The sequence below is a fragment of the Astyanax mexicanus genome, chromosome 1 (assembly GCF_023375975.1).
Source record: "Astyanax mexicanus isolate ESR-SI-001 chromosome 1, AstMex3_surface, whole genome shotgun sequence".
Classification (NCBI taxonomy): domain Eukaryota; kingdom Metazoa; phylum Chordata; class Actinopteri; order Characiformes; family Acestrorhamphidae; genus Astyanax; species Astyanax mexicanus.
The window spans coordinates 129,253,751-129,276,480 of record NC_064408.1 but is presented as its reverse complement, the minus strand read 5'-3'; the positions used below and the strand labels follow the sequence as shown (position 1 = coordinate 129,276,480).

The 22,730-nt window shown below is 38.3% G+C and overlaps 2 protein-coding genes and 2 pseudogenes across 13 annotated transcripts in view; all 4 read right to left on the bottom strand.

Moving 5' to 3' along the window:
- Positions 1 to 20,995, bottom strand: part of LOC125785608 (zinc finger protein 239-like) — a 69,784-nt gene extending 48,789 nt beyond the window's left edge. Inside the window, exons 1-2 of the mRNA XM_049469508.1 lie at positions 20,969 to 20,995; positions 7,792 to 7,831 (exon numbers count right to left, since the gene is read on the bottom strand). The gene's annotated coding sequence lies outside the window, so the exon portion shown is untranslated. The remainder of the gene's footprint in view (positions 1 to 7,791; positions 7,832 to 20,968) is intronic.
- LOC125780519 (zinc finger protein OZF-like) overlaps positions 1 to 22,730 on the bottom strand; it is a 108,810-nt gene that overhangs the window by 43,992 nt on the left and 42,088 nt on the right. For 6 of the 12 annotated variants that reach the window (XR_007427507.1, XR_007427506.1, XR_007427513.1 and 3 more), the window contains exon 4: positions 7,792 to 9,298. The gene's annotated coding sequence lies outside the window, so the exon portion shown is untranslated. Of the gene's footprint in view, positions 1 to 7,791; positions 9,299 to 20,968; positions 22,403 to 22,730 lie in introns of those variants that run through there. The other 6 variants (XR_007427519.1, XR_007427514.1, XR_007427516.1 and 3 more) reach the window with 5 other exon arrangements.
- The window catches only part of LOC125785681 (zinc finger protein 850-like), a 92,606-nt pseudogene that overhangs the window by 48,789 nt on the left and 21,087 nt on the right, over positions 1 to 22,730 (bottom strand).
- The window catches only part of LOC125784903 (gastrula zinc finger protein XlCGF26.1-like), a 31,644-nt pseudogene continuing 21,087 nt past the window's right edge, over positions 12,174 to 22,730 (bottom strand).

Here is a 22,730-nt window from a genome sequence, read left to right as displayed (position 1 = left end):
GGGGTTACCTCAGGACACACCGCACACCCCCCCAGCCCCCACCAGCGCATCCCCCACGCTCTTACCTTCAAAACGAGTCCACACGCAAGAGAATCCGCCAATCCAGTCTCCTATAATCCCCATTTATATCCACTCAGAGCTTGAAATAATTTCAGGCAGAAAAAAAATTATAGAAACTTTAACTGCTTATTAAAACCGTTTCATTCGACGCACAGGCACGTGTTCGGTCTCTACTTACACAACAGACTCTACTGCACGTGACTGTGTGCAAATGAGGTCTGTCAGCCAATCAGGGGTCGAGTGCGGCCAGCTAGAAGGAGGGGCGGGGGCTGCTTGGGCAGAGATACTGTATCTCAGAGACTGCTCACTCAGCAGGAAGCGCTCTGTTAAAGAGACACTGCGGTTTTCTGTTTGTATAGGAGTAGACCACACAAAAACAGCCTTATTACTGCAAAATGAGTTATTAAAGTGGTAGTTTTTATTATTATAAAGTTTCCAGTACTTTGGAGAAAGAAAATACCATTACTGCTTCAAATCACAATATTATCTAATTGGTTAATGGCAGCAGTTTATAATTTTATATGATGATTGTAAACACTCTATAGCAAAATGTAGAGCTGCCAAAACCCTTCATCCATATAAATAGTTCATTTTATATGTCTGAAAATAAAAAAATAAAATAGAAAATCTGAAAAGCGCCTAAAAAATTTCCTGGTTTTACCCATATTCTGGCCATTACATGTTCAATTAAATAGTTAAAGTGTCTTAAATGAATTGTGTAAAGGCTTCTAAGTGATATTAATTCATAGAATTGACTGTGAATTATTTAATATTAGAGTGATAAGCCTTCAAATGTGAGTATGTAATTTCAGGCGGAAATTGGTCAAAATAGGCTTGGAGCTTTGCTCCTGCATCGTCTGGATTAAACTCCCGCTCCAGCCAATAACAGTTCAGTTCTGTCCCGCGCGCAAGATATTCTGACGGGACCCGCGAAAACAGAAGTGGTTAGAGTGAGGTGGAACTCTGGAAAGGAGAAAAAAAACGAATATCCGAATACCAAAATTAAAAACCGAATACCTACTCAACGAACGAATATCCGAATACCCGAATATTCGGGTCCAGCCCTATATATTTCATCGCTTATTGAGAAAAATAGAGACAACCCTAGATTCCTTTTCACTACTGTGGCTAAACTCACCGGCAGTCAAAAACAAACTAGCTCCGTTATCCCTGTCGACATTAATAGTAATGATTTCATGAAGTTCTTTGATAATAAAATTAATAGCATTAGACAAAAAATTCAGTATCACCCCCAAAATTTACTTATAGATATCGATAAATGCTGCTCCAGCTCTGAGACACACCTAGAGTGTTTCAGCCCGGTTACAGAAAAAGATTTACTTAGTGTAATTAACTCATCAAAATCAACATCATGTATATTAGATCCAGTACCCACACAATTATTTAAACAGGCACTGCCAAAGGTGGGAAAATCATTACTAGAAATAGTAAATTCATCCCTTAGCATGGGCTACGTTCCAAATTCTCTTAATTTGATGAACCATCTGCAGCTGAACATCTCCAAAACCAAGGAGATGTGCATAGACTTCAGGAGGTCCAGGCCCTCTGCTCAGCAGCCAATCTCCATCGAGGGGGTCGACGTGGAGGTGGTCAAATCCTACAAATACCTTGGTGTGCACCTGGACAACAGGCTGGACTGGTCAGTGAACACTGACTCCCTCTACAGGAAGGCTCAGAGCAGACTGTACTTCCTCAGAAGGCTCAGGGCTTTCAACATCTGCCAGAAACTCCTCCTGATGTTCTACCAGTCTGTGGTAGCCAGCGTCCTCTTTTACACTGTTGTGTGTTGGGGAGGCAGCATCAGCAAGAGGGATGCTGGACGACTGGACAGGCTGGTGAGGAAAGCTGGTTCTGTGCTGGGATTAGAGCTGGAGTCCTTAACACCACTGGCAGAGAGGAGAGCCCTCAGTAAGCTGCTGAACATCATGGACAATGTTCACCACCCTCTGCACAGCACCATCACCAGGCAGAGGAGCTCATTCAGCGGCAGACTGCTGTCCCAGTCCTGCTCCACAGACAGACTCCGAAAGTATTTTGTTCCTCAGGCCATAAGACTGTTCAACTCCTCTCAGCACAGCAAACTAAAGACTCTGTGAAACTTTTTCATTCCGGCCACTCTGGCCACACCATGGACACACCCCCAGCTATGGACACACTCTCAGACTGGCTGATGCCTAGAACACTTTTTATAGTTCTAACATATTTTGCACTAGTAGTTCATTCACTAGTTAATTCATCTACTGTTTACGTATCTTTTGCACTGTTTACGTATCTTTTGCACTGCTTAATTCAAGTTATTATATAACTGTGTATTTGCACTTTCTGTTTGGCTGACATCAGTTATCCTCACTTTATGCACATCAACTGGTGTTCACTGTCTATTGTGTTCAACTGCACTACCTCCATTCTCCATCTCCATTACACACACACACACGAAGACTGTACATTTACACTGTATATTCTATTTCTTATTTGATTGTATTTATATGTATCTTTATATTTTATATTTTTTAACTTTGTGTATTGTGTAACCTGCTGCTGGATGCCAAGAATTTCCCCCCGGGGATCAATAAAGTATGTATGTATCTATCTCTCTATCTCTCTATCTATCTATCTCTCTATCTATCTCTAAATTGGCGGTCGTTAAGCCCATTATCAAAAAGCCAAATCTGGACCCCCGCGAGCTTGATAATTATAGACCAATTTCTAATCTTTCCTTTATAGCCAAAATTGTGTTTAACCAGCTGCGCTTGTATCTACAAAGTAATAGCATGCATGAGGTTTTTCAATCTGGATTTAGACAAAACCATAGTACTGAAACAGCTCTACTTAGAGTAACTAATGATTTACTTTCAGCTCTTGATAGGGGCAGTAATGCCATCCTTGTACTGCTAGATCTAAGTGCTGCCTTTGACACCGTAGATCACGCTATTCTACTTGATAGGTTAGAAAATCTTATAGGAATTAAAGGATCAGCCCTCACCTGGTTCAGATCTTATCTGAGAGATCGATTCCAGTGTGTTTACTTAAATAACGAATTCTCTTATCAGTCTAGAGTAAAATATGGTGTCCCTCAAGGATCAATACTGGGTCCATTACTCTTTACTCTTTATATGCTACCACTGGGTAAAATTATCCGTAGGCATGGTATTAACTTTCACTGCTATGCTGATGACACGCAACTTTACATATCTGCTAAACCCAATGAGGAGCTCTGTATAAATCAAATAACAGACTGTATTAAAGACATTAAAAATTGGTTGACACAACTTTCTTTTACTTAATTCTAATAAAACTGAGGTCCTTCTATTAGGTCCTAATATTGATAAAAACATAAATGTTAATACTGTAGACATAGACGGTCACTTAATTATACCTGGTAAAACTGTGAGAAACCTTGGGGTCATCTTTGACCCAATTCTTTTGTTTGATGATCACATATGTAGCATAGTCAAAACTGCATTCTTCCACTTAAGAAATATAGCTAAAATCCGCAGTATACTCTCTCTGGAAGATGCTGAGAAGCTGGTACATGCATTCATAACCTCCAGGCTGGACTACTGTAATGCATTGTTGGCTGGAATTCCACATAAATTACTCCATAAACTCCAGCTAGTTCAGAATGCAGCAGCAAGAGTGCTTACCAGAGCTAGAAAGTTTGATCACATTACACCTATTCTTTCATCCCTACATTGGCTACCTGTTAAATTTCATATAGATTATAAAATACTCCTCCTGACGTATAAATCCCTCAATGGTCTGGCCCCGCATTATCTACAGGAACTCCTTACTCCTTACAATCCGCTACGTTCACTCCGCTCCCAAGACGCTGGCCTGTTATTAGTCCCGCGTATTAGAAAAAACTATGCAGGAGGAAGAGCTTTCTTTTATAAAGCTCCCCAACTTTGGAATAACCTCCCTATTAATATACGGGACTCAGACACACTCTCAATCTTTAAATCTAGACTCAAAACATTTCTATTTGCTCAAGCTTTTGAATAATGTCTCACTACAATTTTCTTCCTCTTACAGCTTATCCAGCACATATAAACCCTGTCCTAATCATCTGCTTTCTCTTTCTCTCCCCATGTCCTGAGCTGCTGCTACCAGTGCCCATCCCACTCCAGCAGAGTTTTATAAAACCATTCTAACCCCTTTTTCTTCCCTCCCCTCTCTGTTCTCTCTCTCTATCTTTCTCACATGTGCTGAGACGCCTGGCCGGCCGGTCGGCCTGGATGTGTCCGTTTGTGGTTCCAGCTTTCAGGAATCAGCCCTGTCCTTCTACTCATCAGAGTTATTACACAGCCTTTCTAACTTCTGCCTTTTGTTTCTCTTCCTTTCCTTTCTGTTTTCTCTATCTATCTCTTTTACATGTATGGAGATGCTGTTCCTGATGTTCCCAGCCTGGCTCTCCACTGCCCGCTGTGTTGTTCTCCGGCTCTGCAACCCTGCACTGATTAAAATTAGCACACTCAGTATCTGTTTCTGTATTAGCCAAAGCTCTATAGTTTGTGCCCATCACATTTTATATTCATAAATTAGTACCTGTTATATTAGCCATAGTTCACATTAATTCTCTGTACTGTTTTGTTCTGTTATTTGTTTGTTGTTTGTTATTTGTTTGTACTGAGCGGGTCAACCCGAGTAGGATGGGTTCCTCGGACTGAGTCTTGGTTCCTTCCAAGGTTTCTTCCTCTTAAAGGGAGTTTTTCCTTGCCACTGTGTCACCATAAAATTGGCATCTCTGTGGTGCTGCTCATAAGAGGCGTGGACCTGTTTTTCCTGTAAAGCGGCTTTGTGACAACCTTTGTTGTAAAAAGCGCTATATAAATAAAATTGAATTGAATTGAAGTGTTCTAGAATCCGTGAACAAGGCGCTGAAGCCAGTGGCGGATTTTACAGATATTCTTTCTGGGGAAAACTATGTCACCGTGTCCTCCCTGGTACCCATGCTGGGGCATCTAGAAAGTGTGTTGGAGAGATGCGAGGATAATTCAACCTGAAGCGTGTTGTCCTGGAGCAGATGGAGCGCAGATATGAAGACACCATCCAGGGGACGCTGGGCAAAGCCACACTGCTTGACCCCAGGTACAGAGGCGACCACATGACCCCCCCTGCACTTCACTCTACAAAATCTGAGCTGATTGAAGAGGTCGTGGCAGAGATAATTCCCTTAAGTGCAACAACAGGCTGGACACATAGCGGAGAAGAGTAAGTGGGAGGAAGCGCTGCGGCAGTGCACCCCAAAAAGAAGGCGTCTTTGGGGAGCCTTTTAGGCAAGAGGGGGGCCAGAGAATTAACGCTCACGGACGAGCAAAGAGCTGAGGCAGAAATGGCCATCTACCTGCAGGAAAGTGCTATCGACAGGGAAGAGGATCCACTGATATGGTGGAAAAATAATTTCCGCTAATGGCAAAAATCGCACGAAAATATCTCTGCATATGCGCTACCAGCATGCCCTCAGAAAGAGTTTTCAGCACCGCGGGTAGTGTGGTCACCCCAATCCGCAGTTTATTAAAGCCAGAGAAGGTAAACATGTTTTTTTGGCCAGAAACATTGACACGTAAACGTGTTGGAATAGGCAAGACAATGTCGGCCCTCTTAACATTTTAAGTTATTACAGTTTAGCGCATTTCAGGAAGTCATGCTTTCTGTTTGTTTGTTTTATATTTTTCTTGCTTTTATTATATTTTCATTCGTTATTTTTTCCTTCGTTTGTTCTGCTGTGGTATCATAGTGAAATCCATTATGATTTATTTTAAAGCTTTTTAAAAAAAAAAGGTAAATGCCATAGCCATTCATAAGCTCTGTCGCTTCGTTTTGTTGTTCAACTTTTAATAAACGTGTTTACAAACACCTTCGTGTCAATTTTTTTTGTAGCCTTTCCACTACAATGTTTTTTAATTATTAGATATTTGTAGAATTTGTAGAGGTTAATGAGAGAATTGTTGTTTTCTTTTCAGACATGGACAGGCCAAATTCCGTTCTAGCTGACTCCGGTTTCTGCGGTGAAGCTGTTTGATCCAGCTGTTAAACTGTTATATTAATACCATTTTAACGTTTTTCGTTTCTGTGTTTTGAATTTCGTTAGATTATATTTTCGTCAACATTTTGGATTCAATTTTACTGGTAACTAGTTACTTTTATAGTGGAGTAACTCCGTTAGTAACTATAACTAATTACTTTTTCAAAGTAACGTGCCCAACACTGGTTGACAATGAGCAAGTTTCCCAACGCACAACAAGCAGGCTTATTCTATTTGCGTGAATAACATGAAATGTTAAAAATTAATACAGACATGTAGAAAAAAACGAAGACAAGCTAGCCTATAACCTAGATATAAATAATAATATCCTAATAATAATAGAATAATAATAGAATCATAATAATAATAAATGATATAATATGCCAATTAGGCATATTTGTAGCAGTAGGGTATTTTAATTTTCATCCCTGACTCATTCATATAAGTTACAGACCTGATTTGATCATTTTCCGTACAATCCCTGCTAAAGTTTTAGGTGTAGGAGACCTTAAGAAGGTCAGTTTCTTTTGTTTCTGGAAAAACAAAAAAGTGGGCGTGGCATCGCGATGGTTACCATCCATCGCGATGGTGGGTAATAAATGACGGCACAACCCTAGTCGGAACTAACTGTTGTATAATGAAAATTAAATACTCCATACAGCATTTATCCAGTGACTATCCGTTTCGCTGCACTCTTTGCTCCGCTATTGAACTGTTTCAAGCACCGTGAAGAGGAAAGCCGCGTCGTTACCAGTGATAAGAAGCTGATTCTGAATAAAAGTTGAGCGCGTTGTAGCGCATATTTAGCCAGTGACATGTACACACAACAGTATATATTTAATCACTTTTTTTTTTTTTTTTTTTTTTTTTTACATTTTTCTCTTGCAGTCTTAGAGCAATCACCTCTGCATTTGAGGTAAATGAATAAGTACTTGTGCTACTCAGTGCTAATTGCTACTTAATAAGCGCTTCTTATTAACGGTTTTGTGTTTTTCAGCATAATTTAATTTGGTGAATTTACTAGACTTTAGCCGGGGCACAGTTCCTTTTATGGTCCATTAAGCCTATCGAAACAGTCTACTGCTGTTTTATTATTTTATACACTACAGTAGCAGGTTTAATAAGGGACTTTCTGTAAAAAGTGGAATCCAGTGGGAGTAAACAATGGGTCAGTTAGCTAACTAGCTAATTAATGAATATTTAAGCTTCACATTATCTCTGTGTTTTATCATTAACGTTTTATCATTAAATCACTGTTTTACCAGCTAGTCAGCTATATTGTGTTGGTCTCTAACGCTGATCCCGCATTTTACTGACATCCCCTCATTTCAGCCTCATAATTAAACATTCAATCATCACTTTTCTTCAGTTTAGAAGAGATGATCCATCTGCAGAACCAGCTGCAGTTCTGCTCTCAGTGTAACAGCTGCTGCATTTAAGGTGGAACGGAAAACGCGGGGGAATAATGCGGTGCCCATAATTCATTCATTCTGCCCAGCCGATAAAATTATTATTAGAAATGTCAGATTAACGTTGTATTTTTGTTGTAAGAAAGTTTTTACTGTTTATGAACGTTCATCTGTCCAGTTATTTAACAGCCCCATAATGTTTTTCTTAAGTTCCGTGAACGCTCTCAGCACGTCAGCTCGACCTTATTTACAACAATAATTAAACTCTTCACTTACCTTCTAAAAACTGTCTCCTCCTGCAGTAATCCGGAGAAGACTGGAGTAAAGCAGGAGAAAAGAAGATATAATGTAAAACTGGAGTAAATCTGTTTCTCGTCTGTAAACGTTGTAACTCTACTCAACCAGGGAAGTGTTGGGACTAAACTATTTAAGATCCACTTTACACTATAACTCTATAACTCTAACTTATAATTACCTCACTATTTACCAAGAAATAAAACACTGGATCCAGTTAAGAGAAAAGCAGATTATTCCTGAAAACCAAACACAAAGCCTGCTCTCCTAGACTGTATTACTCTTCCTCTGCTTCTTCCTGTTGTTTTTACAGTTACATTACCGCCACCATCTGGACTGGAGTGGTATTAAATAAAACTAAATACAAGAAGAAAAAAACATAAATCCTTTTTTAGGATAAAGAAGACACCACGGTCCATCTGCTTTTTTGATTATTTATTTTTATTAATTTTGTATACAAAACAGTTCAACAGCATGCAATAAACGCAATAAGTCAAATACACAGCATGTACAACTATCATCACAATCACATCAAAACACAAACAAAAAACAAACCTAAACAAACAGAAAAAAGTGTGATTCAAATAAATTTGAAAAGCTTCAAAACATTGATAGATTTATGACACTGATTATTTTTAATTAATCGAAAATTTGTCAGTATGTGTATATAATTATTTAAGTCTGAATAAAAAAAGTTTTGAATAAGGGTATCTGTTTAGCAAATTTAGATTTGTGTATATAACATTTCCTAAAATTATTATTGAATTTACTATAAATTTCTCCTTATGGTCAAACCTAAATCCTGTTAATTAGTCCTGTATTTTTCAGGAACCTACTAAAGTATTTGAAGCAGATATCACCTGTATTTAACTGAATAATGCGCTTTAGACTGAACTGGGTCTGTTTTTCCTCTAGTGGAGCAACTAGTCTTTGTTGTTCTAGGTTGTATTTAGAACACTGAATAAAAACATGCTCTATGGCCTCCTGGCTGTTAATACACTCACAGGTCCATCAACATGTTTATTCATCATAAACACAGGGTTCGAAAACCTGGAAAAGTCATAGAATTTGAAAATATCAATTCCAGGCCTGGATAAGTTTTAGAAAAATAAAAATACCGAGAATATTTTGGAAAAGTCATGGAAATTTGCTGTACATATCTTAGTGTTTCTGTTTATCGACTGAGAAAAGCTATTTTGGTTATAATAAAATACTGTAATGTTTGGGTAAACCCATCACGTCACATTGTGTTAGCTAGCTTATTAGGTTATGCTTATTATTTGTATTTGGGTTTATAGACATTTATACAACAGTTAGTTCTGACCTCACAATCTGATTGGTTGAGAGGTGTTCTAACCGTGCTGATGTACATCTTTTAAGCACAATAAAAATTGGGTAATGTCTTTTATGTAAGATTTTGATCTACATACAAATTTATTTTTATGGTGATAAACAAAACTAAAAATTTGTTCTGTAAGACTACTTATACCTATATGGATTTTTGGTAAAATACATATAAAAAATCCTTAAGGGTATTTTCACTAAGTAAAAAACGTAACTATTTTCCAGAGATATCACCATAAAGTAAACCATCTTCCAAAAGTAACCGTAATTTACAAATGAATTGGGATCACATTTAAATGTTTTATATAGCAATAATGCTTTAATGGTGCTTCACAGTTGTGCAGGTTTCCCATACCATCAGAGATGCTGCTTTAGACCTTTGCTCTAAGAACACTCGGACAGTTCTTTTCCTCTCTGGCCCAGAGAACACAACATCCATAATCTCCAAAAACAATGTGAATCTTGGACTCGTCAGACCACAGGACACTTTTCCACTTTGCATCAGTCCATCTCTGATGATCTCAGTCTGGAGAAGACGGTAGAGTTTCTGGGTGGTGTTGATATCTGGCTTTGCACGGCAGAGTTTAACTTGAACTTGCAGATGGAGCGACGAACTGTGTTCACTGACGATGGATTTCTAAAGTGTTCCTGAGCCCATGTGGTAATATCTGTTACAGAATTATGTAGGTTTTTAATACAGTGCCGCCTGAGAGGTCGAAGGTCACAGACATTCAGTGTTATTTCTTTGGCGCAAAAATTTCTCCAGATTCACTAAATCTTTTGATGATATTATAGACTGTAGATGATGACTGTAGATCGCTAAATTCCTTGCAGTTGCATGTTTATTTACATTATTTTTTTAACTTTTGGACTAGTTGCTCACACAGAAGTTTACAAAGTGGTGAACCTCACACCATCCTTGCTTGTGAAAAACTGAGCTGTTTAGGAATGCTTCCTTTATACCCAATCATGACCCACACCTGTTTCCAGTTAACCTGCTCACCTGTGAAATGAAACAGGTGTTTTTAGTATTCCTCAACTTTCCCAGTCTTCTGTTGCCCCTGTCCGAACTTCTTTGGCATCAAATTAAGAACGAGAGGTAGGCTGTATTCGGAATGGCATACTACTATACTGCGTACTGCATACTGCACTAGTATGTACTGCATACTACACACTGCCCAGTATGTAGTATTCGGTACTGCAACACTTTTGATTGTAGTACCCTACATGGCCCCATGACACACCAGTCAGTCCTCTGTAGTGCTCCGAATTCCTCACAGTGAGTTGTAAACAGAAACAACCCAAGAAAGTTCCAGTTATATTTAAATACGTTTTCCTATTTATTTTAGTAGATTACTATTTTCATCTATGTAAGTACCATCAAGAAGAAAACATTTAAACAAACTCTTATTCATATTTACACAATCTCAACTATAAAAGAAATGAGACACGTTGCACAAGTGAAACAATTTTATTAATTTGTATTCAAATCATTCCCTTATTTAAAAGAAAAATATGTAGTAAAACTGAGGGAATTATTTATTAAATCAAAAGAACGATTTTTTAAACAAAGGTAATTATTTATTAAATTAACAGAACGATTTATTGGAATTATTTATTAAATAAAGAGAACGATTTATTAAAACTGAGGGAATTATTTATTAAATCAACAGAACCATTTTTTAAACTAAGGTAATTATTTATTAAATTAACAGAACGATTTATTGGAATTATTTATTAAATAAAGAGAACGATTTATTAAAACAGAGGGAATTATTTATTAAAGTAACAGAGTAATTTATTAAAACTGATGGACTTATTTATTAAAATAACAATCATTTATTAAAACTGAGGGAATTATGTATTAAAGTAACATAATAATTTATTAAAACTGAGGGAATTATTTATTAAAGTAACAGAGTAATTTATTAAAACTGATGGACTTATTTATTAAAATAACAATCATTTATTAAAACTGAGGGAATTATGTATTAAAGTAACATAATAATTTATTAAAACTCAGGGAATTATTTATTAAAATAACAGAATAATTTATTAAAACTGAGGGAATTATTTATTAAAATAACAGAATAATTTTTTAAACTGTATGTTGCTGCACACTGCGGAGGGTCCCGGCCGCGGAGAGCGTTCGGCGCGGCAGCGGAGGGTCCCGGCCGCGGCGGAGAGCGCTCGGCCGCGGCAGCGGAGGGTCCCGGCCGCGGAGAACGCGCGGCCGCGGCTGCGGAGGGTCCCGGCCGCGGAGAGCGCTCGGCGCGGCAGCGGAGGGTCCCGGCCGCGGAGAGCGATCGGCGCGGCAGCGGAGGGTCCCGGCCGCGGAGAGCGCTCGGCGCGGCAGCGGAGGGTCCCGGCCGCGGAGAGCGCTCGGCGCGGCAGCGGAGGGTCCCGGCCGCGGAGAACGCGCGGCCGCGGCGGAGAGTGCTGGACAGCGGTGAGCCGATACTTTCCAAAATAATTCCCTTAATTTAAAAATATATATATCCATAATTTGAAAATCTCTCGCACTCGCCACCATCTTGTTTTTTTCTGAAGCGAGCTGGAGGAGCCAGCCGCAATGCATGTTGGGATGCAGTACACCACGAAGACAGCTCTCCATGCACACTGCGAAATCGGAGCGGAGTAGTACACCATCCGGGTACCTGTAGTGCACTACAGATTCTCAGTTTGGTCGCATACTGCGTACTGCATACTAGCTTTAGGCAGATTTAGTACGCGAGTAGTATGTAGTATGCCATTTCGAATACAGCCACAGACTGGTGCAGAGTGTACAACTTTCAAACTTGGCAAAACTACATGTGGAAAAGGTGTTCATTACAGTAGTATAGTATAGCACTAATACAGTACATTTGGCTACCCAAGCACATTATGGAAACACAAACCTTCACTAGATTTTCTAACATCCAGTTTGCTACCTCTTCTTAGTTTTCTGTTACTCCTGAAAATTTGAATTGATGTTTTAAAGACCAGTTCTATAACTAATCTTCAAGCATTTGTGTCTCTTCAAACTACTTGAATACCGAAACCACTTCTCACATTCAGAGCAATAATACGGTTTCTCTCCAGTGCTGGTGTTTTTGGAGAGTACTCTGACGACTAAAACTCTTCCCACAGTCTGAGCAGTGATACGGTTTCTCTCCAGTGTGAATGAGCTGGTGTCGTTGAAGAGTACTCTGTTGACTAAAACTCTTTCCACAGTCTGAGCAGTGATACGGTTTCTCTCCAGTGTGAATGCGCTGGTGTTTTTGGAGAGTACTCTGACGGCTAAAACTCTTTCCACAGTCTGAGCAGTGACACGGTTTCTCTCCAGTGTGAATGCGCTGGTGTTTTTGGAAATTACTCTTACAGTTAAAACTCTTTCCACAGTCTGAGCAGTGATACGGTTTCTCTCCAGTGTGAATGAGCTGGTGTCGTTGAAGATTACTCTGTTGACTAAAACTCTTCCCACAGTCTGAGCAGTGATACGGTTTCTCTCCAGTGTGAATGCGCTGGTGTTGTTGGAGAGCATTTTGTTGATTAAAACTCATCCCACAGTCTGAGCAGTGATACGGTTTCTCTCCAGTGTGAATGCGCTGGTGTTTTTGGAGAGTACTCTGATGGCTAAAACTCTTTCCACAGTCTGAGCAGTAAAACGGTTTCTCTCCAGTGTGAATGCGCTGGTGTTGTTGGAAATTACTCTTACAGTTAAAACTCTTTCCACAGTCTGAGCAGTGATACGGTTTCTCTCCAGTGTGAATGAGCTGGTGTCGTTGAAGAGTACTCTGTTGACTAAAACTCTTCCCACAGGCTGAGCAGTGATACGGTTTCTCTCCAGTGTGAATGCGCTGGTGTTGTTGGAGAGCATTTTGTTGATTAAAACTCGTCCCACAGTCTGAGCAGTGATACGGTTTCTCTCCAGTGTGAATGCACTGGTGTTTTTGGAGAGTACTCTGATGGCTAAAACTCTTTCCACAGTCTGAGCAGTGATAGGGTTTCTCTCCAGTATGAATGCGCTGGTGTTTTTGGAAATTACCCTTACAGTTAAAACTCTTTCCACAGTCTGAGCAGTAATACGGTTTCTCTCCAGTGTGAATGCGCTGGTGTAGTTGGAGAATACTCTGTTGACTAAAACTCTTCCCACAGTCTGAGCAGTAATACGGTTTCTCTCCAGTGTGAATGCGCTGGTGTGTTTGGAGATGACTCTGGTGACAAAAACTCTTTCCACAGTCTGAGCAGTAAAACGGTTTCACTCCAGTGTGAATGCGCTGGTGTTGTTGGAAATTTCTCTTACAGTTAAAACTCTTTCCACAGTCTGAGCAGTGATACGGTTTCTCTCCAGTGTGAATGAGCTGGTGTCGTTGAAGAGTACTCTGTTGACTAAAACTCTTCCCACAGTCTGAGCAGTGATACGGTTTCTCTCCAGTGTGAATGCGCTGGTGTTGTTGGAGAGCATTTTGTTGATTAAAACTCGTCCCACAGTCTGAGCAGTGATACGGTTTCTTTCCAGTGTGAATGCGCTGGTGTCGTTGGAGATTACACTGATAACTAAACCTCTTCCCACAGTCTGAGCAGTGGTGAGTTTTTTTCTTGCCTGTACTTTTCTGCATTTGTTTGGGAGGCGTAGGCATGTTTGTTCCTTCTTCTAGTTTAACCTCTTTGTGAAATGTTGTGGTTGAGTGTATGTCCATGGCTAAATTTCCAACAGTTTGAAAAGTCACACTAGGAGCAGGAGACCAGGAACAGGTCAGTGTTCAGTTCTGGAAGAAGCAAAGAAAAAACAAAAACGCAAACTCAGTTCTAGTTTTTTGGTGCAAAATGAAAATCTCTTCCTTGGCAAACAGGAAATTGTGAGCCTGCAATCAGCAAATGTCAGTGTTACGATGATTTTTAACAGCAATGGCAGGCATCTGGCAAAAATGAGGCAAAATTTTTACAGTGTGCTTGTATAAAGTAAATTAAATAAAATTTTTCACAACGCATTTTGGTCAAGTGTTCCGGTAAATATGTGATTAGAAAATAGGGCTGCACTATATTGGAAAAATGTGACATTTTTCGGCGATGATATCGCGATATTAAACAATGCATGATGTGACGTCTCCAGCCTCGACCCTGCCCGAGCCGGACTTATAAACTGTCAGTATGACAGTATGAGCCGGCTGCTCCACCGCAACCTCCCCGCGGTGCATGCCGGTGTTCTGTCGAATTGTCCTATCTTGTCGAACCATGCTGCCCTAATGTATATTTAAGTGTAAAAATACAAAGAAGCACTATTTTAGGGCATATACCCAGTGCAATTCCAGCAGATATTAGATTTGGATTTCATAAATCATTGTATCATGGCAAATAAAGCTCATTACAAACTGCTTTTGTATTTATTTATAATAATAATTGTAATTATTCATTTCCATTTACACTTTTGTGCAATGACAGTGCGTCCAGGTTGTTTAATGCACCCCCCCCCCCCCCCCCAAAAAACAAATTAATTATAAATAAAAAACACGAGAAATACCGCAAATTCCCATTTATGTAATGCTGCAGACCGGAGCCCACAGTGGGCGTGGCTAAAGGGCAGAGCATGTGTCAATCATTTTCGACTGCAGCCAATCAGATACTACACTTTCGTTGTCAATCACTTTTTATTAAGCCAATCCTCAGACAGAACAAGCTGTCCATCATTTTTACTGCAGCCAATCACCTTAACAGATCTGTCAAAAGAAGGCGGAAACTGATTTAAACTTCTGAACAGCGGTGAAGCTGAATGTGAACAAGTATTTTACAAAATACTACATTAACAGTTTAAACACATTTATGTGCTACTGTAGTTAGTCCTGCCTATATGCAGCTCTTAAACAGAAGTAACTGAATGAAAAAGTTTGAAAAGCCCTGACCTTAGATATTTTTAAATCAAAGATTAAAATACTCGTTTTTCTGGAATGGCACTTTCGTGTTTTTTTTCCTTTATTGCAGCGCCAACCGCAGTTCTAGGCCTGCAGTTTTAGATCTGCAGTTCTAGGCCTGCAGTTTTAGATCTGCAGTTCTAGGCCTGCAGTTTTAGATCTGCAGTTCTAGGCCTGCAGTTTTAAATCTGCAGTTCTAGGCCTGCAGATTTAGATCTGCAGTTCTAGGCCTGCAGTTTTAGATCTGCAGTTCTAGACCTGCAGTTTTAAATCTGCAGTTCTGGGCCTGCAGTTTTAGATCTGCAGTTCTAGGCCTGCAGTTTTAGATCTGCTGTTCTCGACCTGCAGTTTTAGATCTGCAGTTCTAGATCTGCAGTTCTAGACCTGCAGTTTTAGATCTGCAGTTCTAGGCCTGCAGTTTTAGATCTGCAGTTCTAGGCCTGCAGTTTTAGATCTGCAGTTCTAGGCCTGCAGTTTTAGATCTGCAGTTCTAGGCCTGCAGTTTTAGATCTGCAGTTCTAGGCCTGCAGTTTTAGATCTGCAGTTCTAGGCCTGCAGTTTTAGATCTGCAGTTCTAGGCCTGCAGTTTTAGATCTGCAGTTCTAGGCCTGCAGTTTTAGATCTGCAGTTCTAGGCCTGCAGTTTTAGATCTGCAGTTCTAGACCTGCAGTTTTAGATCTGCAGTTCTAGGCCTGCAGTTTTAGATCTGCAGTTCTAGGCCTGCAGTTTTAGATCTGCAGTTTTAGATCTGCAGTTCTAGGCCTGCAGTTTTAGATCTGCAGTTCTAGGCCTGCAGTTTTAGATCTGCAGTTCTAGGCCTGCAGTTTTAGATCTGCAGTTCTAGGCCTGCAGTTTTAGATCTGCAGTTCTAGACCTGCAGTTTTAAATTTGCAGTTCTAGGCCTGCAGTTTTAGATCTGCAGTTCTAGACCTGCAGTTTTAGATCTGCAGTTCTAGACCTGCAGTTTTAGATCTGCAGTTCTAGACCTGCAGTTTTAGATCTGCAGTTCTAGACCTGCAGTTTTAGATCTGCAGTTCTAGACCTGCAGTTTTAGATCTGCAGTTCTAGGCCTGCAGTTTTAGATCTGCAGTTCTAGGCCTGCAGTTTTAGATCTGCAGTTCTAGACCTGCAGTTTTAGATCTGCAGTTCTAGACCTGCAGTTTTAGATCTGCAGTTCTAGACCTGCAGTTTTAGATCTGCAGTTCTAGACCTGCAGTTTTAAATCTGCAGTTCTAGACCTGCAGTTTTAGATCTGCAGTACTAGACCTGCAGTTTTAGATCTGCAGTACTAGGCCTGCAGTTTTAGATCTGCAGTACTAGGCCTGCAGTTTTAGATCTGCAGTTCTAGGCCTGCAGTTTTAGATCGGCAGTTCTAGACCTGCAGTTTTAGATCTGCAGTTCTAGACCTGCAGTTTTAGATCTGCAGTTCTAGACGAGCCGTAGTTTTAGACATGCGCCACCTAGCGGCTTAGAATGTTACATGTCATTCAGATACTGTTTTGGTATATCGCGGGAGCAGATGGAGAAAAGAGATGTTTGTAAATAAAAATATTACATATGATAGATATATGATAATGCCTGAGGGTAATTTTTGTGTCATCATAATGTTTACGTCATGAAGGATGAAGCGAGCTGGCGATAGTGTGGCTTAGTTCATTAGTTCTGGCTACCTTTAGGGCTACCTAGTAGCTGGTTTAACAAAATTTGAAACAACGTAAAGGAAGGGAATTAGCACTAACTAAGCTACTTTTATCGGTAAGTTACTAAAAGTAGTAAGTTAACTTAAGCAAGCTAAAGTATTAATTTCCATCACGATTAACCCATAAGAATCCAGACTATGTTCTGAATATTGATACAAATGAGCAGCTCATTCATATTGTTTATCATTGTGATAAGAGGCATATGACATTTTTATGATTTAACATAAATGTCACAACAATTTCTTAACATTTATCTTTAACATTGTTATAGAAATCACGTCAGAAGTGGTTATATAAGTCCTTTTATTAAAGCATTTGAATTATTAAAATGATTGGAGCAAACCTGTAAAAGTTTAAAATACACCTTTCAAATCAGCTAGTTTAATTTTTAAGTACTGTTGTAGAAAAGAAAATGAAAGGTGGGTTAACCCCCACCTCTCGTCCGGGGTACAACTCCCCTACGTGTTCGTTTGATAGAGAGTCGTAGACAGGTGGAGTGAAGTTGAAAGCAAACCAAGTATTTATTACTGAATTCAGGAGAACCAATACATACAAGACAGTTATCAGCCGTCCCAGTAAAAGTTCTGACCCCCCTCTGATCTGACTCCATGTTTATACCCCAAATGACGTGAAGCCTGCTGATGAGGCGTTGCTAAAATCATCTCATGTTAGTATGCATAATCTCACGTGTTAGTGTTCAAGTTTCACAGGTCTGACCGGACCACTAGTGTTTGGCCTTGACTGTGTCCAGCCGGACAGTGTGGTATTGTTTTAAGAATTGCCTGGGTCCAGTCAGACAGTGTGATATTGTTCCAGTAATTAGACAGTGCCGCCCTCCCTATGTGCGCGTGTCCTCCTCCCGCTTTGGTAGGTGAAGGACTTTACACGCACAGAGAGAAAGGCCGCACTGTTCGTCCTGAAGCCTCCTTTGTATCAATTTAGTTCATACAGAGTGCACTAGCTGATGATTGATGGTCGTTAGTCAGAGACATGCAGTAAATGAAATGCTTCAAGCATGAGCTACACAAGTCTCACAATAGATCTCATATGTTATATGTTAATGTGTTAGTAGCGCGTGGTTAGTAGGGCATACAATAGATCCTATGTGTTAGTAAACGCCTTATGTATCATGTGGGTTAATTTGTCATAATAAAGTCTGTGTTAGTCACATGCCTGATCAAACAATGTTTTACTATATATGTAAAGAATATATATTGTGATTATTGGTTAATCTTCTATATAAATGCGTGTAAAATACACTGTGAGTAATAAAAATGATCAAATACAAGGTGAGTATTGGTTAATGCATATAAAATACAAGGTTTCACACAATGATTATGTAATTATAGATACTAAGATAAGTAATCATAACTGAAAGATATTTGTCAATACACTCAAAGTATAATTAACAGTTACTCTTCAGTACTAACCCAGCACAACTACATTCTGCAAATGAGGTCAGATAATCATGCACTCACACACTGTCCTGTGATGCTCTCAGAGTAGTCAGTAGGCTTTGCCATTTTTGTTCAATTTTAAATTTCGGGATTACATGGAAATGTTCACTGAAGCATGTTTAAAATGCAAACTGAGGATTAATTGTATGCTTAAAGAATGAAATAAACACAAATGTAATCACATACGCGGGGGAACAATGCTGTACCTCAGTGAAGCTGGCCCCTCATATTATTAGAAATGAAATAAAAATATTTCCATTGGTTAGTGCTACGTTTGTGCTGGTTTGTGCAGCAAAAATTAACGTTTGTGCTGTTATCGTTTTTGAGATATTAAACATTATATTTACTGTTAACCTTATTGAGATATTAAACATTTAATTTCTGACCTGTTATGTAACCCAGCCCCTCATCTGTGGCCAAATCGCACCAAAGTGGTCTCATTGGTTAGTGCTACGTTTGTGCTGGTTTGTGCAGCAAAAATTAGTGTTTGTGCTGTTATTGTTATTGATTTATTAGGAAAAAAATATTGAATAGGTGTGAAGCTGGCCCCTCATATAATCAGAAATGAAATAAAAATATTTCCATTGGTTAGTGCTACGTTTGTGCTGGTTTGTGCAGCAAAATTTAGTGTTTGTGCTGTTAGCATTATTGAGATATTAAACATTATATTTACTGTTATCGTTATTGAAATATTTAACATAATAGGTCTTACCTGTTATGTAACACAGCCCCTCATCTGTGGCCAAATTCCACCAAAGTGGTCTCATTGGTTAGTGCTACGTTTGTGCAGGTTTTTGCAGCAAAAAATAGCGTTTGTGCTGTTATAGTTATTGAGATATTAAACATTATATTTACTGTTATTGAGATATTAAACGTTAAATGTATTACCTGTTATGTAACACAGCCCCTTATTTGTGGCTAAATTGCACCAAAGTGGTCTCATTGGTTAGTGCTACGTTTGTGCTGTTATAGTTATTGAGATATTAAACATTATATTTACTGTTATCATTACTGAGATATTAAACTATTTAATTTATTACCTTTTATGTAACACAGCCCCTCATCTAAAGCCAGATTTCATCAAAGTGGTGTTGTTTTTCTAGTGCTGTGTTTGTGCTGGTTTGTGCTATTAGAATAAATGTTTGTGCAAGTTTAGTTATGAGAGTTATTAGATAAAAAAATATTTAATTGGTGGCATTACCCAATATTTATTTACACACATCACCCAGCCCCCCTCATTTATCAGTGTGGTTAGTGCTCACAAAAAGGCACTCAGCCCGGTTAAAAGGCATTAACATGGCAGTCTGTTAAATATATGCTTTCATAAGTGCAGGAGCAATTTTTACCATGGTAAATAAGTTTTTACCATGAACAGTCATGTCACCTGAAGACATTCATCTGTGCTTTATTAGATGTGTAAATAAATATTGTTTTTCCTGTAGCTGAATAATCAAAATACCTGAAACATTTATTTTTACAGCACTGCTGAATGAGACCACTGTGGTTTGGGCTGTATTGGGGGGCTGGATAATGCCACCCATTAAATATTTATTCTAATAGCACAAACCAGTACAAACACAGCACTAGAAAAACAACACCACTTTGATGAAATCTGGCCTTACCATAAAAGGTAATCAATTAAATAGTTTAATATCTCAGTAATGATAACAGTAAATATAATGTTTAATATCTCAATAATGATACCAGCACAAACGTTAATTTTTGCTGCACAAACCAGCACAAACGTAGCACTAACCAATGGAAATATTTTTATTTCATTTCTGATTATATGAGGGGCCAGCTTCACACCTATTCAATATTTTTTTCCTAATAAATTAAAAACGAAAACAGCACAAACACTAAATTTTGCTGCACAAACCTGCACAAACGTAGCACTAACCAATGAGACCACTTTGGTGCGATTTGGCCACAAATAAGGGGCTGTGTTACATAACAGGTCAGAAATTAAATGCTTAATATGTCAATAACAGTAAATATAATGTTTAATATCTCAATAATGATACCAGCACAAACACTAATTTTTGCTGCACAAACCAGCACAAACGTAGCACTAACCAATGAGACCACTTTGGTGCGATTTGGCCACAAATGAGGGGCTGGGTTACATAACAGGTCAGAAAATTAAATGTTTAATATCTCAAAAACGATAACAGCACAAACGTTAATTTTTGCTGCACAAACCAGCACAAACGTAGCACTAACCAATGGACATATTTTTATTTCATTTCTAATAATATGAGGGGCCAGCTTCACTGAGGTCAATGCTGTGCCATAATTAATTCATTCTGCCCAGCTAATAAAATTATTATTAGAAATTTCAGATAAATGTTTTACTTTTGTTGTAAGAAAGTTTCCTGGAATGCAATACTCGAATTTCTGCAGTTTTTTTTAACGTTTACAGGACGTTTCGTAAGGTTACAGGAAACTTTCTCAGAACACTGTTTATGAACGTTCTTAGAATTCCAGAATGTTTTTCTTAAGTTAGGTGAACGCTCTCAGCACGTCAGCTCGACCTTATTTACAACAATAATTTAACTCTTCACTTACCTTCTAAAAACTGTCTCCTCCTGCAGTAATCCGGAGAAGACTGGAGTAAAGCAGGAGAAAAGAAGATATAATGTAAAACTGGAGTAAATCTGTTTCTCGTCTGTAAACGTTGTAACTCTACTCAACCAGGGAAGTGTTGGGACTAAACTATTTAAGATCCACTTTACACTATAACTCTATAACTCTAGCTTATAATTACCTCACTATTTACCAAGAAATAAAACACTGAATCCAGTTAAGAGAAAAGCTGATTATTCCTGAAAACCAAACACAAACTCTGCTCTCCTAGACTGTATTACTCTTCCTCTGCTTCTTCCTGTTGTTTTTACAGTTACATTACCGCCACCATCTGGACTGGAGTGGTATTAAATAAAACTAAATACAAGAAGAAAAAAACATAAATCCTTTTTTAGGATAAAGAAGACACCACGGTCCATCTGCTTTTTTGATTATTTATTTTTATTAATTTTGTATACAAAACAGTTCAACAGCATGCAATAAACGCAATAAGTCAAATACACAGCATGTACAACTATCATCACAATCACATCAAAACACAAACAAAAAACAAACCTAAACAAACAGAAAAAAATAAATTTGAAAAGCTTCAAAAACATCGATGGATTTATGACATTTTTAATTTTTTTAGTTTTTCGAAAATTGGTCAGTATGAGTATATAATTATTTAAGTCTGAATAAACTAAAGTTTGGAATAAGGGCATCTATTTAGCAAATTTAGATTTCTGTATAAAAACAATAGGAACCTACTAAAGTATTTGAAGCAGATATCACCTGTATTTAACTGAATAATGCGCTTTAGACTGAACTGGGTCTGTTTTTTCTCCTCTAGTGGAGCAACTAGTCTTTGTTGTTCTAGGTTGTATTTAGAACACTGAATAAAAACATGCTCTATGGCCTCCTGGCTGTTAATACACTCACAGGTCCATCAACATGTTTATTCATTATTGGGTTCGAAAACGTGGAAAAGTCATAGAATTTGAAAATAGCAATTTCCAGCCCTGGATACGTTTTAGAAAAATAAAAATACCCAGAACGTTTTGGAAAAGTCGTGGAAATTTGCTGTAAAAATCTTACTGTTTCCGTTTATCGACCGAGTAAAGCTATTTTGGTTATAATAATAAAATAAAGTAATGTTTGGGTAAACCCATCACGTCACTTCGAGTTAGCTAGCTTATTAGGTTATGCTTATTATTTGTATTTGTTCTTAGAAATAACCTACAAAAAGGCAGGCAAAATGTTTTGTACATTTATGTTCCCAATGTCCATTTTTTTCCCATTGCTTTACCTGAAACTTGAAGATAAGGAATATAATTAAAAATGAAGTAATTTCTTTTTAAAACAAATGAGGCTAGACTGATCAGAAAAGTTGTTCAAGGCCTTTATATTGCTTATTTGTTAAGATAATATTTTAACACACCAAGGCCTGGTTCATGATCAATATTGGTGATTCTTTATTCAAAGAAACATAAAATATCATCTCCACGTTGTGTCAACATCTTTAAAGCACAATAAAACAAGGGTACTGTCTTTTATGTAAGATTTTAATTACATATAAAATTATTTTTATGGTGATAAACGAAACTAAAAAAATCTTCTGTAAGACTACTTATACCTATATGGATTTTTGGTAAAATACATATAAAAAAGCCTTAAAGGGAATTTCACTAAGTAAAAAACGTAACTATTTTCCAGAGATATCACCATAAAGTAAACCATCTTCCAAAAGTAACTGTAATTTACTAATGAATTGGGATCACATTTAAATGTTTTATATAGCATTAATGCTTTAATGGTGCTTCACAGTTGTGCAGCTTTCCCATACCATCAGAGATGCTGCTTTAGACCTTTGCTCTAAGAACACTCGGACAGTGCTTTTCCTCTCTGGCCCAGAGAACACAACATCCATAATCTCCAAAAACAATGTGAATCTTGGACTCGTC